This window comes from Sus scrofa, chromosome 4, assembly GCF_054392235.1.
Source record: "Sus scrofa isolate SSC_HxYL_T2T_F1_AM1 chromosome 4, Sscrofa_HxYL_maternal_Yorkshire_Landrace_v2.0, whole genome shotgun sequence".
Lineage (NCBI taxonomy): Eukaryota > Metazoa > Chordata > Mammalia > Artiodactyla > Suidae > Sus > Sus scrofa.
This window is the reverse complement of record NC_139386.1, coordinates 122,439,719-122,458,471: the sequence shown is the minus strand read 5'-3', so window position 1 is coordinate 122,458,471 and position 18,753 is coordinate 122,439,719. Positions and strand designations below refer to the sequence as shown.

General features: G+C 40.3%; 1 long non-coding RNA gene across 9 annotated transcripts in view; it reads left to right on the top strand.

Moving 5' to 3' along the window:
• LOC106508363 (uncharacterized) overlaps positions 1-18,753 on the top strand; it is a 169,298-nt gene that overhangs the window by 105,586 nt on the left and 44,959 nt on the right. For 3 of the 9 annotated variants that reach the window (XR_014844651.1, XR_014844653.1, XR_002343567.2), the window contains one exon: positions 13,919-14,242. This is a non-coding gene — a long non-coding RNA (uncharacterized LOC106508363). Of the gene's footprint in view, positions 1-13,918; positions 14,683-14,785; positions 14,854-18,753 lie in introns of those variants that run through there. The other 6 variants (XR_014844648.1, XR_014844650.1, XR_014844649.1 and 3 more) reach the window with 3 other exon arrangements.

The window sequence follows — 18,753 nt, the reverse complement described above, 5'->3', positions numbered from 1 at the left end:
GATTCACAGAGATCGAAAAGGTGGTTATCAGGGGCTGGGAAGAAGGGATATTAGAAAGTAATTACTAATTACTGGGACAGAGTTTCTTTTTAAGATAATGAAAAAGTTCTGGAGATATTATGGTGATGGTTCACAATAATATAAATGTATTTAATGCCACTGAGCTGAACCCTTAAAAACGGTTAAATAGTAAATTTTGTTGTATATATTTTGCTACTGTTTTATTTAGCTCAGTCTGCCATAAAAAAAAAAAAAAAGAAGTATCATAGAATGGGAGTTCCTTCTGTAGCCCAGCAGGTGAAGGATCCAGCACTGTCTCTGTAGCTGCTTGGGTTGCTGCTGAGATGCAGGTTTGATCCCTTGCCCAGGAACTTCCATATGCTGTGGGTGCAGCCAAAAAAATATCATAGAATGGATGGCTTAAACAATAAGTATTGATTTCTCATAGTTCTGGAAGCTAGGATGTCTAAGATCAAGGGGCCAGCAGATTCGGTGTCTGTCGAAGCCCTGCTTTCTAGCTTGTAGACAGTTGCCTTCTTGCTGTTATCGTCTTATGGCTAAAAGATTCCCCCCAGCCCGCCCCCATCTCTCTCTCCTCTCTCTGTCTCTCTCTCTCATAAAAGACATTAATCCCATTCACAAGAGTCCAGCCTCATGACCTAATTACCTCCCCAAAGCCCCATCTCCACATACTATCACAGTTGTGATTTAGGTTTCAACATAGGAATTTGGGGGGACATAAACATTCAGTCCATAGCAACCATTTAAATAGAATATATATCAGATTTTTTTAAACTGCTGTCTTTGAGATGTCTCTCTTTAGAGTTCCAGGCATATATACTTTGTCCTTAATGATACAGGGGGTGTGAACTAACTGAAGCACGTGGTCTCTTGCCAGAAGGGTACAAGGCAGTGGTTGAGAGACAATCACGGATGTCAAAGGGCTCTCTGCAACCCCTGGGTGAAAAGAAATAGAAACATCTGCAAGCAGGTGACTGCAGAGATGCCTTCCTCACACCTCGGTCTGTATTCCTCAAGAGGCTAAGCAGTAGACAGACTGTGGGTTTCCAGGCTTGAACAGGACCCTTCCCACTTCGGTAAAGCAACATCAACACAAGGCACTCCAAAACAAAATAGAACAACACTTAGCAAACAAGCAAACAAAACGTTTAAAAACACATGCATTTTTCACGTCATCATGAAGCAATCTGGAAGCTGAATAAAACAGAAAAGCAACTCGAGATGAGAACAAAGCCTTCGGGCGCTCCAACAGGAAAATATGTGTATCATTGTCAAGGGCCAAAGTCAACACAGCATGCAAACCCCAAACTGCTTATCTGTGTGGTTTCCATAGTGTCGCTGTATATGTAAAGCTGGTCTGGCTGCCTTGAGAGCCATTAAAGGTCATGGAAGTAAAAACAAAAGTCAGACCACGTGAACCTTTGGCAAGCGAGTGCCCAGTTTCCTCCACGCTGTCTCAGTTCTAGAGAAGTGAGCGAGAGGTGGCAGTAATGCTCTTTTCCTCCCCGCCCCCACGTCCCTCTCTCTGTCAGTGCCTTCCTCCCTCCTTCATACATCCCGGCATTATTTCCTTTTGAGTCCCAGGAAATAAAATTCAAATTCCTAATGAAAAGGTACCAGTGAAAGAGATGACCTGTTCCTTTTAATATATGTTTATTTTCATGTTTAATTAAAATAAGAACTGTTTTCTTTAAAACTGACTTTCTTTGGGGGGGGGGGAGAAGCCCTTTCTTCAAATTTTCCTCCTCCTTGTCAAGGATAAATGAGCAACACAGGAATACCTGCTATAACAGCATAGAATCGGGATGGCAGGAATAGCACATCACACGTTTTTCATTAGTCGTGCTACCGTTTTTGAGCACAGATTCGGAGGCTCCTGAAATGTTAGGTGGATGTGGGTGACAAAGTATATCCGTTATAAAAGTAGCTGCACTCAGTGGGATGGCTTTGCCTTGGTATTTTAGGAGTTTAATAGCAGCTGTGTAATGGGATACGTTTTATTTATTTATTTATTTTTTGAGGGTCAGATCAGAGCTACAGCTGCCTGCCTACACCACAGCCATAGCAACGTGGGATCCCAGCCAGGTCTGCGACCTACATTACAGCTCACAGCAACAGTGGATTCCTGACCCACTGAGCAAAGCCAGGGATCCAACCCGCATCCTCGTGGATGCTAGTGGGATTCGTCTCCTCTGTGCTACAACGTGATCTCTTAATGGGATAGTTTTTGTTTTTGTTTGTTTGGGCTTTTTTTCAGTGGAAAAGAATGGAAATGAAGCAGTGAGTTAATTGAGCATTTATTGAATGATTACTATATATCATGTACTTGGCTGGGTACGACTATTTGAAGCTCACATCTGTTGAGTCTAAGGTCTCACTGCTAATACATAACAGAACACGGGTCTTTGTGATTCTGAGGTCCATGCTTTTAACTATGTTACCTCTCAATTAAATTTGTTAAATTTGCTCGGCATTCTGGGTCCCTGTATCTTCTTCTCCCTCACACCTGACTCTCAGCCTCCATATCCTGGAACAGTTCCCATCTCATCAGTTCTTTCCTGTGAACTAAAACAGGCAATAGGTCTCATTAGCTGACCCCAAGTTCCACGTTCAAGCTACTGCTGTGACAATGACCGCTATTGCTCGAGTTAATAGTGCCACTTCTATTATAACACTTCCCAACAATAACAATGATAATTGATAATATTCATTGAGCACTAACGATACGACTAGAACTCTGCTAAGAACTTTGTCAGGCTTCTTTTATTTAATACTTTCAAGTGGTGGTTGAATGCATATGCTCTGAAGCAGACTCCTCTGGTTAGAGCCTAGTCTCCTGTTCATTAGCTGTGTGACCAAGGGCAAGTTATTTAACTTTGCTGGCTCTTGATTTCCTTACCTGTAAAACAGAAAATAACAAAAGTATCCCTCCAAGAGAGCTGTTGAGAAAATTAAGCGATATAATTTAGGGAAGTAGCTAGTGTATGTAATAAATATTGACTACAAATTATTATCATTCATACAAATACTAATAAGAACCATATCCATTTGTAAAATTCCTGCTGCGTTCATCTAGCCCAGCTATGAGTCCTTTTGCCTTGGTTTCCCATACATTTATTCCAGTTCCCTGCCTGGAACGGACACCTATTTTGAACCCCCATCCAGTTGGCTGAATCTTTGATCCTCTGTTCTCTGTTCCTGGGAACTGGATCTTATCTCCTACATCATCAGCCTCCGGTTGGCATGCTGCATATCACTCACTTCCAATGGAGCCACCTGATTTTTCATATCCTCATCGCTGCCATATCCCAGGCAAATTGGATCCCCTTAGCTGTGTCTGTGACTAAGCTCTAGTTCAACATGCTCCTTCAGTTTGAATGCTGAACGGTTCCTCTGTCTTGCTCAATCCTGCTTCTTGCCCTTCCCTGCCAGCTGTCTTTGAAATTATAGTACTCCTTGAGGTTAAACTCATCTACGATACAGCATGTAGTATTATAGTACTTGGATCCCACGTTGCTATGGCTGTGGTATAGGCAGACAGCTGTAGCTCTGATCTGACCCCTAGGCTGGAACATCCATAGGCCGCGAGTGCAGCCTAAAAACAAACAAACAAACAAACAAAACCAAATACATAGGCCTAGAGGAATTTATGATCTTTATAAAATAGGAAAAAAAAATACATGACATAGTTTATATATCCCCTTGGATTCCACTGGCCTTGCCCACCTTGTGTTCTAGGCCATCACTATTTCTTTAAAGCTTCTATAGTATTACCTACCCTGTGCCTTACATGGTCCTGCTGGCTGGACCCGACTTATTGCATCACTGAAAGTACTGACCCTCCACTTTGGTTACCACCTTGCAGCAAGGTAACCAGCCACATGCTCAGAGTCTCTGGCTGCTTCTGCCGTTTATGAGCTCAAATGAAACCTTTCACCCAGGGCATAGGATTTGGCTTCCTGATCAGTCAGCTGTTATGTGCAGAAGTACAAAGGGATGAACTCCTAGTGGGGTCAACCTGAAATAATGGAAACCAAGCAACCGGAGGGAGCCAGACAGGTCCATTCTCTCCTCTCGCTCCCTCCCATTCCTTCTCAGGCAGAGTTTCCCCGTGTGGTTGCACAGATGAACCTAACAAGTGATCCGTCTGTCTCTCCATGGCTTGTTGCGAAGCGGTGGCCCGCGTGGTCACCGCGTGCTACCTCTCCTCCTTTCTAGGCTCACCTTTCCTTTCCCTCACTCCCACTGCCCTGCGATCACACCCCCCCCAAAGTGTGATCACTTAACTCATGTCTCAGGTTCTGCTTTTTATGGATGGATGGACTCTAGAACCCCCAAATATGAGACTCTCAGCCAAAGAATGAAAGGAGAGATATTAGCCTTAAAAGAAGAGAAAACTGGGAATAAAGGAGAGATTCTTCCATAGCCTGGTAATCTTTCTGATCATCTTTCTCCACGAAAACCTCTCTCACCCCAACTTCCCCCTCCTGTAACACACAGCACCCTAATACAGCTGAAATTGTTTTGCCTTCAGGGTCAGCATTTAATCCTACATTTCTCTTCCACTAACTCTGTTCACCTAAAAGAAAAAAAAAATTACTTAAAAATGTTAATAGGAGTTCCCATTGTGGCTCAGCAGAAATGAATCCAACTAGGAACCATGAGGTTGTAGGTTCAATCCCTGGCCTCGTTCAGTGGGTTAAGGATCCAGCATTGCCATGAGCTGTGGTGTAAGTCACAGATGCGGCTCAGATCCTGTATTGCTATGGCTGTGGTGTGGGCTGGCAGCTGCAGCTCCAATTTCACCCCTAGCCTGGGAACCTCCATATGCCTTGAGTGTGGGCCTAAAAAAAAAAAAAAGCAAAAAAAAAAAAAAAGTTGATAAATCCTTTCATTCCACAATTAGAGATAAGGAGCTTAAAAATACAAATATCTGGATCAGTTTTATCTCTAAATGAGGATATCACACTCTTTCCTGTTTTGATGGAGGAAGAGAGTTGGAGGACAAAAAGGCAGCGAGGGCCCCTGGAAGGGGACAGAGAAGCCCGGAGAAAGGGAAGATGACCTTATCCAGTTATACAATTGATTCCCAGTTGTGCGCTGTTCCTCTTCATCTGATAACAAACAAAGAAAAGCTGGGCTTAGCAGTCCTGTGGGGTCAGACACAGACAAATTCTAATGGAAACTGTGATCAGATAATAATCGTAAGCAGAGATCTAATCCAGGATGGAATATTTATAAAAAAAAATGGACAGAATTCCATATGGACTGTCAACCACATTAAACAAGGCAGTTATGACCTCGTGCTGGATATTACGGTTCTAAATCAATATTATAGTTCAGATTTGGTTGCAACAAATGTTATTTCAAGAAAATCCTTTAGAAAACGAAATCTAGATCCACTCTTGGAATGATAGGCCATTTCATTAAAATGGTATTTGCTTCCCTTTTTCAGCAACACCCGCATAGTGATAGAGCTGTGATTCGAAGTTCGATTCCACACTGCTAACTACTAAGCCAAACTACACCCCAGCATTTTCTGTTGAGTCACTGTACTATAATTATGTTTTGCTAAAAAGAAAAAAAAAATAAAGCTGATCACACCTTTACCTTTCAAAACTTTTGGTTTAATATTTTGGTATAGCATTCAGAGCTCTTTATAATCCGCCTCTAACCTCAGTATTGATCCTAACGAGTTCATACCCATCACATTTCCCTCCATTCAGTAAGTAAGGGTTGCGTGCCTGTTTTGAACTAGGCCCCGTATCAGATAAAAAGAATATAAAGACCCTACAGGGTAACACAAGAATAATAAAGAAATAATTATAATAAATGGGGAAGAAATTAACTTATAGAACCTTAATGTATCAGGCACTCTTCTACTGTACATATTTCATTTACCCCTTACTTGGCACTGTAGGGGCGATAGCCCTCTCCTTGTATGACAGACACAGAAACTGAAGTCCAGAAGGGCTAAATATTTAAACCGAGATTGTACCACTGGGCTGAGCTAATATAACTGAGATTAAAAATCAGGCCTGTCTGTCTCCAAAGCTCAAGGTTTTAAACTCTACCCATGGTTTTCAAAATTTTTTCTTTCTTGTCAATGAACTCATTATGGGCATGAAAGTAAGCCAAATAGATCAAAGTTGAGATGAAAATAAACCAAATAGATAAAAGCAGAACTACTCTGATGAATTAGAGTGTGAAGCCCAGAGCCCCTTCCTTCCTGAATCCCTGGGTGTCTGGTGAAGGGGCCCCACAGAACCCAATTTGAAAACAAGTAAACGTCGCAATGCCACATTTTTTAGTTTTGATCTTTAAACAGTGTTCAACGTGTAACAGTGTAGAGTGGGCAACATACTTTGAGAACAAAAAGAAAGGAGCCGGGACTGAACTTTATAAAAGGAAAGGAATTGTCACAGAAGAGGCTACCTTGGAGCCAGACTTTAAGAATGGGTAGTTTTCCAGCCAGAGAATGAGGCGTGGGCTCAAGGTAGACACAGCAGCAGAGGTTCCCCTGATCAGGCTTGGCGTGCTCATAGGACATTGCTCTTAAAAACAAAAATGGATCTTGGTACTTGGACCGTGTGGGGTGATGCAAAGACACTAGACTGGAGAACCAGGGACTGGGACTGACCGTACTGGGTCATTTCAATGCCTTGCTCGCTCTCTCTTTTTCATCCATAAATTAAGAGGAGTTCAGTAGTAGCTGCTAAAGCCTGCTTCAAGCTGTAAGAAACATCCTTCTGTAGATCACGAACAATATTCCCTTATCTTTCACACAAACACGTAAAGAAAAACTGCTACGGGCATCATTCATGGTTAAGAACTTGGGCTCTGCTACTCACCTGCTTTATGATCCAGATCAGGATTCTTGACCACGTTAGCTGACCATGTAAGGTTGTTGGAAGGGTTAAGTTTATTAATGCACAGAAAGTACATTGTCTGACATTTGTGAAGAGTTCAGGAAGTGTTAATTATATGTGTGTGTGTGTGTGTGTGTGTGTGTGTACATATACTTACATGCACTTACGTGGTTAGAATGTTCAGAGGTCCACAGAGTATACAAAATATGTGGATTTTGAAAATGCAATGAAATAATAAAAATCTGTTCGTACTCTTAAATAGAAGCAATTATTTTTTTTCCAAATGAAAACACAGACTTCTATTATTACTTTAACTCTCGTTTTAAAAAAGCAGAGAGGAGTTCCCGTCCTGGCGCAGTGGTTAACGAATCCGACTAGGAACCATGAGGTTGCAGGTTCGGTCCCTGCCCTTGCTCAGTGGGTTAACGATCCGGCGTTGCCGTGAGCTGTGGTGTAGGTTGCAGATGCGGCTCGGATCCCGCGTTGCTGTGGCTCTGGCGTAGGCCGGTGGCTACAGCTCCGATTCAACCCCTAGCCTGGGAACCTCCATATGCCTCGGGAGCGGCCCAAGAAATAGCAACAACAACAACAACAAAGAAAAAAAAAATAAAATAAAATAAAAATAAAAATAAATAAATAAATAAAAAAGCAGAGAAATCGCATCATCCAATCTGTCTTTTTACTTTCTTATAACTTGTTTTATTTATAATAAAAGAAGCTTATATCATGTATAATAATCTATTTCCTAGATGGAAATAATCTATTGAACTTCTCTAACTCTGTATAGAAATGGCTGTTTTGTATTAGTCTGACAAGGAAAATAAAAACAGTAGCTGTAGATTGCCTCATGTATCTTCTTAACAACTCTATGAAGGAGAAATCATTATTCCTATTTTATAAATGAAGAAAAGGAAGTGGAGAGACTTAGGGACACTGCCCAGGTCCTATGACCAAAAGTGCCGAGCCAGAATTCCACCCTAAGCCTTGTCTTTCTGTCTGTTTCTCTTCCCTCCTGGCGGGTAGGACCCAGTGCTACTTTGTGAGGAGAGCTTGAAACTGTCCTGAGATCAGCATTTGATGATTAGTTACCAAACATGGCTAATGATGAAATCTTCTAAGGACCCAAATGTTCATCAGCAAATGTGATATATTCATACAGTGGAATATTACTTGGCCATAGAAAGAAATGCTATACTAAGACATGCTACAATTTAGATGGACCTTGAAAGCATTTGGCTAAGAGAAAGAAGCCGGTCACACAATTCTACATATTGTCTGGTTCCATTTGTTTGAAAGTCCATAGTGGGGAAATCTACAGAACCAGAAATGGTGGGGATGGGAGGAGAATAGGAGAGTAGCTAGAGTTCCTCTAGAGTTGATAAAAATGATCTAAGCTTGGAGTTCCCGTCGTGGCGCAGTGGTTAACGAATCCAACTAGGAACCATGAGGTTGCGGGTTCGGTCCCTGGCCTTGCTCAGTGGGTTAACGATCCGGCATTGCCGTGAGCTGTGGTGTAGGTTGCAGACGCAGCTAGGATCCCGCGTTGCTGCGGCTCTGGCGTAGGCCGGCGGCTACAGCTCCGATTTGACCCCTAGCCTGGGAACCTCCATATGCCGCGGGAGCGGCCCAAAGAAATAAGCTTGATAGTGATGATGACTGCACAAATCTGTGAATATATTACAAACCACTGAATTGTATTCTTTAAATGGGTGAATTGTATACTAGGCAAATTATCTATCAATGAAGCTATCTTTTTAAAATCCTCTGGGGAACTTTTTTTTTCATTTTTTTCAAGTTTTAGGGAAGGATAGTCAATTTACAATGTTGTGATAATTTCTGCTGTACAACAAAGCGCTCCGGTTATGCATGTACACACATCCATTCTTTTGCAGATTCTTTTCCCATATAGATTATCACAGAATATTGGGCAGAGTTCCCTGTGCTATACAGCAGGTGCCCATTGGCCAGTCATCCCATATCCCAAGTGTGCATGTGCCGAAACAAATCCTCTGGGGAACTTCCAAAAAAATTCTGATTCTAACATTCTGCCTCAGCCGACCTCCATAACCCTCATTGATAAGATTCCAATTCAGTTGATCTGGGTTGGTCCTCTGAAAACCTGTATGTTGTCAATGGTGCCTTGAGTGATTCTGGTGATAATCTACATTTGACTGCATCGCTGCCTTAGATAGGGTTTATACCAGCCAAGAACGACCCTAGAACTGGGCCAAACTTGTTATATTCCAGAATTCTGTGGTAGACCTGGCTTTTTATAACTGACATGATTTTCAGGGTGGCTGGTGGAATACCAACTAGCTCAGATTGGCTGAGCTTAATACCAAATACCACAAAATTTGCTCGAGTAAAGTAACTTCCAATGAAATATGGAAGGATGTGGTTTTATCAAAATATCTTTAGATTCCTGCACAGAAAGTTTTTTTCCTTCTTACACAGTTTTGATTATCCCCTTCTCTCCCTTATAAATAAATTCTAAGCATTCTTCCACAGGTTTTGGTTTTTTTTTGACATAGCGATTTTGTTAATAGAGTACCCTTTTTCTGAGGAGTGGAGGTGAAAAGTGAAAAAAATATCCTAAAGTGGTAGAGATCAAGTTTCTTCCATCCTTGCACAAAGGAGAATTGAAATCATAATCAAAAAGAAAAAATATTTAATACAGAGAAAACATATTAATCCCAGAAGGAAATACAATAAGAAAGAAGAATGAGGCAAAAGCTCAGTGGCTGAAAATTTACATTTTAATGATAGGTTAGTTAAACAATAAAAAAATACATTAAGGAGGAAGGAGATGAAATAAGTGAGCAACTAACTAATGTTTAACCATATTCATGATTATATATATTTAGCCAGGTGCATTTCTGGGGGGGGGGTTCTATTCAAATTGGGCCTCTGAAAAGAAGACTACATTTTATTCTTCTAAAGTTTACAGACCCATTTCAGTTTCTTTAGAATGTGATATGCTTTTCTGACTAAGCAGCATTACCTCTTATTAGAGGTCCAATGTGCTAATTTGACCCCTCTGGCAAATTAAATACAATTATGCAAACTACTAGGATTTGGGCCTAATCTAATTAGTACGGTACATATGCAGCAGATAATAATTTCCCTGGTTGAAAACTAGATTATCTTATTCCATGTTTGAACTATGTTTTAGAAAAACATTGTGCTATGTAAGCAAAACTCAAGACTTCGTTATCTTTTGTATTCTATTTGCTTAGCTCCATAAGGGACATGCTCAGAAAAATAAAGCCAAAATTGGAATCTTTAAGTGATGATATATTTTTTCAGAGATTTATAATTACAAGACAGGATAGTCCATGAAATTAGGAAAAGAATTCAAGTGGAAACGATTACTTTTCTCTAATAAAGTTTAAATGTAACACTACTATAACTTTCTCTTTATATAGCTACAATCAGCATCAAGCATGATTTAGTGGCGATAATTCTGTTTGTTTAAACCCTAAAGTTTAGGAGTTTAAGATTGATCTGGATTAAATTCATACCAATAAATTCCAGTCACACACGCTCTGAATGATATAATCATGAGACTGAGTGCACTCTTTTTTAAATATGTGAACCCTGTAAGCATTAATCAGTTCTACTTGTATGCCTTGAGCAGAAATCAAGAAAGATTTGGTGGGGGTGGGGGGGCTTTACTAAGAAGACTAAAGAAATTATCCCTCTTATACAGAGAGAAAAAAGGAAGCTTTTTTCTTTTTCTTTCTTCCTACAAAAGTGAGTTTCATATGTAAGAGAAGTTCTGGCTCATAGCATTGGATATTGGTCTTTTATACAAAGGAAATGCACGCGTGTATCACAGCCTCCGGTGTGCAATTGTCATTCCCAAGTGTGTGAAGCCAGTCGTTGCTCATGTATTCCTTAGCTTCTGCGGGAGACTGCCAACAAGCATGCCAGCTCTCAAGCTGTATTGTGCAAAGATGCGCAGCCCACAAGGATCTGGACTTCTTTTCTTAGGTAACATCAAGGTCATAAAAGCCCCTAAACAGCTGTTAGGGAGTAACAACTTTTGGAAAGCAGTGGCCTGTGTTAGCCTTTTGTTCTATTTTAGCAGAGAAATGCTCCGTTTAGTGGATAAAGGGGAGACACAGTTCTGTTAAGGATTCTAATACTCTCTTTCCCAATCTGCTTGTAAACCCGTAATGACAAGTGTATTCGTGAAAAATTTGTGTTGTGCGTGTGTGTAAAGGTGCTGTAAATAAGCACATTTCTTAGTGATGTCCCCAGGTGTCTCCACTGGGCCCAGGGTTTCCCTGCCATGGGCCACAGAACCTTAGATGGGGAAGGTGGTGCAGCGCCATCGCAAAGAAGCAGGAGTGGGGTGGGCAATAATTCGCATGTACATGCAGATTTCAATCAAGTATTATTAAGAATGCACCCCCAAAATGTGATAGGGGAGGGCTCTTCGACATTTCATATTAAAAATAAAAATAGAGCATCTCCTAATTTGGATCGGCTTCAACAATAATAATATGGGGTGGAATGAGTGGGTGGGTTATAGACGAGATAAGATTGGTCATGAGCTGAGGACTGTTCAAGCGACACGATGAATACATGTACTTTAGTAGAGCCTTCCTTTTAACTCTGTGTTTTTTGAACGTTTCCCTCATGACAAGCTTAAAAAGCATTATATTCACAAAGGTTGGGAACCGCAGCATTATATGAAATTGTCAAGAAATTGTGATTAAAAAATTTTCCACCGTATACTCAAGCCGTCAAGGTGTTAAAAGCAAAAGATTACAGTGGATTACTGAAGACTGCAAAAGAAACACACTGGCAATCACGTATTTACGATGGGGGTGCCCAGATCTACTGTTTACACTTAACCTGGTATTTACCTCCCAGCAAGAAGGAAACAGGGAAAACATTCATACACCTGTAGTGGGTTATAGGATGTATCAACTGAAAGAGACCTAAAAATTAAAATGCATGTCTCACTGTTCCTTGTTAAGCCTTTTTTCCCTTCTTCTCTCCCTTGCTCTCTCTCTCTCTCTCTCTCTTTCTCTGTGTTTTTCTCTAATGAAGCCATGTTTATCCAAAGTTTGAAGATAATAATCTATTTCAAAATTTAAGTGGCGACACAAATTCGAATGCATCCTTTGGGTCTTTTACTCACAACCAATCCGTCTTCTGCAACTGTTCTACTTTTCTTGAGCCTTGGCAAGCTCTTCCGAGCAGCATTTCCTTCTTTTCATTCTGATGCCGGGCGATTGTTTGGTGCTGATACGACATTGGCTTTTCCCATAATTTAGCGTAGAGTGTTTTACACTAGGGAGTTTCAGTGTGTTTAGATTGTAAAGCTTTTTCTGAACACTTTTGTAGCAGAATGGCATGTTCTAAAAAGCCCCAGCCACGTTGTTTTAAAGACTCACCCCACCCCCCCGAATTTTCCTTAAAATTTAATTCCGTTTTAACTTTGCTGGGTTATTTTCACTTTGCCCCAAAGATAAATGAAAACATGCCAAGAGATTGTCATTTCCTGTTTTATGTGCTGTTGTTCCTGTGTACAATGTCAGCCTATTTTATTTAGGTATATATGCCATTCCATGAGGGTAAGCAACTTCCTGATTAGTCATTGTAAGCAACTCCTGGAAAATTAATATAATCCTTCATGTCAGCCCAGGGAGTTTTGCTGGGGGTCAAGGATTATGTGATCATATGTATGTGTGTGCCTTTATTCTATAAAAGAATTACCATTTATCATAGTGTGGCTTATCACTATAAATCACAAAAAACTGTGGGATTATGTTGCATCAGCTTCCCACATTCTCATTTCTTCCCTGACGTGCATGATGAGCTGGTGGGTAGGTTTTAAGATGTAGATGAAGAAGAACCAGGGAGACAACTATAGGAGGTGTTGGCTGAGACACAGCTATTTCAGAAGGTTATGTTTGCTTTAGGAATAAATTGCTATGATGTTGCACTCTCAGCATATGATGTTCTGCCTTCTGCAAGAGATTTTAGAAATGTCTACATTTCCTGTACAAATATTAGGCAAGTGTTCTTGCAGCACAGTGGTCTTTAAACTCTCCTGTTCACATATAGCCTAAGAGAATTTTGAAAAAAAAAAAAATGTGTTCTTCTTGCACATTGTTCCAGCTAAACATTTTTATTGTAAGTGCAGATAGTTGCAAAGGTCATGATTTCTCTCATATGAATATTTTATTTAAAAATTAAAGTGTCATGTTACTTTTTAAAAAATAACTGGTGTGATCTATGTACCATCGCAATTTAATACCCCTACCATAACCTTTCTTTATAAATATTTACATCATTTTCCCTCTTAAACTTAGGTTTCCATCCCATTTCAATCGATGGAATTTTATTCTAATATATGTTTATGCTTGAACATCTTTTATTAATGACCCTATCATGTTTCACTTCAAAAATATTTATATAAATTGAACTTTAAAACTTAAATAATTTCCTGTAAACAAACTTCTTCTGGAACAAGTCATCATTATAATTCCTTTAACATACTGTTAATTTTTTAAAAGTTATACTATTTGACTGAACTGTAAATATAATGTTATTAGAAATGCATTCTCAGTGAGATAAATGTGAAGTGAATTAGGCTTTAACATCTTCAAATTCTACTTATTTTTTCTGTTGTTTTGGGGCTTTTGTTTTACAATGAGTTTGTGTATTTATTGATTGATGAATTGTTATTGCTTTTTGCTGTAACTATCGATGAATAGTTACTGCTTTTTGCTGGAATGAGATAGGATCAACAGCAATAAAGCCTCTAGCTTTTATTTTTATAGATGCATATTCTAAGAAGCTCTAGGCAAATACATAGGTTAGGTTGCTCTGGAAGGAAGGCTTTTTGTTTTTTTTAAATGAAAATTTACTTGAACTCTTTTCATTGCTTCTGAGTTACATGTCCCAAATTGCTCTGTAATCTTTCACTGAAAAATAATTTGGAGATTTATCAGAGAAAAGCTTAATGGAGTTTCATACTTGACCATAACTTCCCACTGCCTTTCTTCTAGGACCTCTTCAGGGAGAAATTGATGGCTCAAAAGGTTCACCAACACCTCCCGGATCCCATCATCCCCTCAGCCTGAGTGCAGCTCCTATTACTGCTGCTGCTCCGAGGAGCCGGGTTTGTACGTAGTCAGCAGGTAATAAATACATCCGTAGACTGGCTCCTCCATCTGGACCAACGACCTTGCTTCTAGGTGACTCAGTGAGTGGAGATCAAGCCTCAGATGCTCTTTCTGCAGTGGAGTCACATTCTCATGTCCTGTCTTCATCTGTAAACTGTGCATACCACTGATAACTACCTGATTCAAGGCTCAGTTGAAATGACCCAGGTGAAGCTTCTTCCCAGCAAGGATCTCATTAATGAACTTGGTCCCCTTCTTTGATGAACGTTTGGACACTGACAGGTACTTCTCTGAGCAGTGTCTCCTTCAGATGGCCTTTGATGCTTTGCCTCGCATTCCACATGTTATATGGTGTTGGGCAAGAGGCACACCTGTCTTCTTTCCTGGCCTCTTTCAGGCTAGACTGATCTCAGACACCCTCCCCTGGAAGGCTGATTGGATAAATACAGACACAATCAGATATACAGTGAAGAGAATTTCAGTCAATCAGTGTGTTCAGTAGTTATACTAGATAAAATCAAGACTTTAAAATAAGGAAGCTTGAGGAAAAGTGACTAAAGGGATTTAACAATCTGTTGTGTTGTGTGCAGCCTTCTTTGGAGTGTAATGATTTACTTTTGTTGAAATAAAAATATCAATTACTAATATTTCCACGGTGAAAAAGTAGACAAAGAATCTGATAATTCTTCAAGTTTTTATTGTATCTTTTTGTATGTTTTCTTTCAAAACTCATTTTCATTTACTGGCCAGAATTTTACCTCCTGTTGATGCTGCACAACTGTTGCAATAAATTCAGTCGTATCACACGACTCAGAGAGGTGAGTAGAAAATTCCTTTCCATACTCTAGCGTCAGTCAGTTTGGACCTTGAAGATAGGATATGATAACATTTCATACTGGATTTCTTTTTTAAATGATTTTTACTTTTTTCCATTATAGCTGGTTTACAGTGTTCTGACAGTTTCTGCTGTACAGCAAGGTGACCCAGTCACAGATACATATATCGACATTCTTTTTCTCCCATTATCCTGGATTTCTTGATACAAAGGTTGAGAAAAGGGTACCGTGTCCGTTGACATTTACCGTTGTACTCACCAAGAGAGTAACACCTCTTTAATAAGTACGAGGCAATTTATGCATCTGGCGCACTCTTCAAAAGTGAGACGGACTCACTATAAAAAAAGTGAACCTAGCCATCAATGGAAGCAGCCCATAACTTTTATCTGCTCACTACTCCAAGTCTAACAAGTTAACTTGTCCTTGGGACAGAGGGAGCTGTGAATATGTTAGAAGACTAGACACAATTAGATGTAGGTAGCTCCAAGAATTTAGTAGGTAGTGCTAAGAATTTTATGGTTGCTCAGTTAATGTTTGTTGACAAGGCCATTCAGACATCCTTGTTTTCTTTTACAAATAGCACATTTAAGTATCTGGGCTCTGAAGTTCATCTCCTAGTATTTTCTCTGAACATAAGAAATACATTCTGAGGTCTTTTGAGGCTGTTTGAGAACTTGTAAACTTCTTTTTTTTTTTACATCTATAATCTCCCTATACCAAGTTTTTCAAAAGTTTATAGGTATTCTCCTTTGCTTTAATTTTTTTGAATGCTGATTAAGTTTTACATCTCATTGAATGTACCATTTTAACCATTTTTAAGGGTACAATTCAGGGGCATTGAGACCATTCACAATGTACTGTTGCATTGCTTGTTTGCTAGCTGAATAGAATTCCTAATGTGTGTAACAGAAATGGATGCAGTATGAGCTAAGAAACAACTGTAGTCAGCTTCAAGGACATTTCATAATCCCAGAATACATATTAGAGGACACAAAGGTATACAGCCTATGAACTGAATACCCTCCCACAGAGGCAGGAAAGCCCCGTAACTGTTGTGCAATGTGCGGCATCAGATCTTCGTTGCAACAGGATTGTCTTATGTGAGGCCAACAAAAACTTGGCATTGATGCATAATTAATGAACTGGGAAATGGATTAACGAGATTTCTCTCTAATGAATGTTTCCCCAATATTTGGCACGAAAGCAAAGCTGCATTAATTAGTAGAGTGGGTGTTTTATGCGTGTATGTGAGAATTGTGCGTGTGTGTCTGTGAGAGAGACTGTGCGTCACTTTGGTGTGTCTGTGGTCCTATTTTGACATATTTCCCTTGCACTGTATTTTTCTTCTCTATCCTTATACTCCTTCCTCATTTTCACCCTCTCAGCTCTGCTTTTGTTCTTCTCAGGATGGCTATTATGTCTTTGTATGTGGATGGGGGAAGGAGTGACAGATTGAATGATTTCATTTTTAGATGGATGTCAGCATACATGAATTAATCAATATTTCATAATCTAGGTGGCGAAAGCCCCTCCTTTTCTTAGAGCAGAGAGGGCATTATGCTCTGTGTGCCGCTTAACGACTATTAATGTGAATTAAATCATTCAGGCAAAGCCCCTTTCTTGAGCTGATAGCATGCTCTTGTGTATATCCTCATCAATGGTACATCAACTCTTAATCATCTTGGGAAGCAGGAGTGATAAATCCCCCGGCTGAGCAAAAGCACCTCGTGTAGGGATTATTTGCCAGCATGAGGATCTGAACTTGGAATCTTAATTCTTTCTTTTCCTCTGAAATTATTCTCCTATTGTTGATTAAGTCAGAAACTCCCCCAGGACATGAGCGAATGTCTGTGTGTTTGTATATGTGGGGAGAAACGGGATGCGGGGGTGGGAGGCAAAGATAAAGGCATACTGAAGGCTAAGAGGAAGAATATTTTTGCATTCGCATTTTAGGGCTACAAAAATGTGTCGCTCATTTTTCCAAAATCTTGCATTTGAATACACGTCTTCAAAGATATAAGATATTCCATGTGGTGTATAGTTCTGATGGTTTTAATTCCGGTCCTGAAGTAGCCCCTGTTAAAAGATTTACTTCTTACTTGGCTAAATATTTCTTCATGCAACTGCTATTCATGAAAAGTACCATGTGCCAGGTAGTGATTTGCTACAAAAATAATGAAGACTTAATTTTTGCCATCAAGGAACTCCTGATTAGTGGGAGAGACTGTCACATAGAAGTGTATTTAAAAGCATTTGAGGAGTTCCCAAGTGGGTCAGTGGTTAGCAAATCTGACAAGGAACCATGAGGTTGCGGGTTCGATCCTGGCCTTGCTCAGTGGGTTAAGGATCCGGTGTTGCCATGAGCTGTGGTGTGGGTCGCAGACACAGCTCAGATTCCCCGTTGCTGTGGCTCTGGTGTAGGCGGGTGGCTACAGCTCCGATTCGACCCCTAGCATGGGAACCTCCATATGCTGCGGGGGCGGCCCAAGAAATGGCAAAAAAAGACAAAAAAAAAAAAAAAAAAAAAGCACTTGAGCAAGCAGTTCAGTTTGCTACAGCTTAAATTCAAGCTAGAGAATGATGAAAGTTAAGGTTGGAGAGCTAGAGAAAGGCCATATCATGGAAAGCGTTGTGTTTACGTCGTGCTAGTCAGGATAAGAACTGCCGACACCTACAATGGTTTGAAATGCTGGAAGTGGTATTCTCATTCTTGGAATAGTTTAGTGCAAGCTTTCCGTCCACTGGCTCTATCCAGGGCACTGACTCTTCTGCCAGCATCTTCCACATCTGTCAAGAGGCTGGAGAGGAGAGGAGGGAGTTAGGTTTGGACCCACCCCGGGGTGACACGCTTCACGGAGCGATCACCATATGCCCCAGTTTATGCCTTAATTCCTAAAGTGACAATGAATAGTGTCCTCTTTCCCTCTTACCAGTGTCCTGATTTGGACACTAAATCATATGATCACTGTAATTTCTTCCACCTTCATGGACCAGAAGTCAATCACACGGTGATTGGCAGGAATCAGTGACGTGAATCAAACCAGTTTTTGGAATTCTGTCCAGAAGGAGAGAATCAGACTGATGTGGTTGTGACATGGGACTTGAAAACTGAAGACTTTGACATTTGTTGGGCTCCTCCTGTGTGGTAATCACTGCTTAATTATGAGACTACGCAGTTAGGAATCTGTACTTTTAAGGAAAGTTAAATAAGGAAAAAATTTGCAAGGAAAAAAAAAGCATAAAGGGGAGTTCCCGTCGTGGTGCAGTGGAAACGAATCTGATTAGGAACCATGAGGTTGCGGGTACGATCCCTGGCCTCACTCGTTGGGTTAAGGATCCGGTGTTGCCGTGAGCTGTGGTGTAGGTTGCAGGTGCATCTTGGATCTGGCGTTGCTGTGGCTCTGGTGTAGGCCTGCAGCAACAGCTCCGATTTAACTCCTAGTCTGGGAACCTCCATATGCCTCCAGTGTGGCCCTAGAGACAAAAAAAAAAAAAAAACGAGAGAGAGAGAGAAAAAAGAAAAAAAAGCATTAAAGGAGGCTGGGAAATCTATGTGATCAGGAGGAAAAGGCAATGAATTTTGATGAACGCAAGACACTCCCTTCCCCACACATTAAGGGTTTACCCTCCGTATATCCATTGCCTTTTAAACATTTCCACCTAAATACTAATGTCTTTGAAATAGTCTTGTTTATCTGAAAAATTCGTTTGAATGTTGCACATTGCTCCATAATATATTTATCTTTTCTTTTCTTTTTTCTTTTTTTCTTTTTTTTTTTTTGGCTGCTCCTGTAGCATGTGAAAGTTCCTGGGCCAAGGCTCAAAAATGCTCTGCAGCTGTAACCAGAGCCACAGTGGTGACAATGCCAGATCCTTAACCCA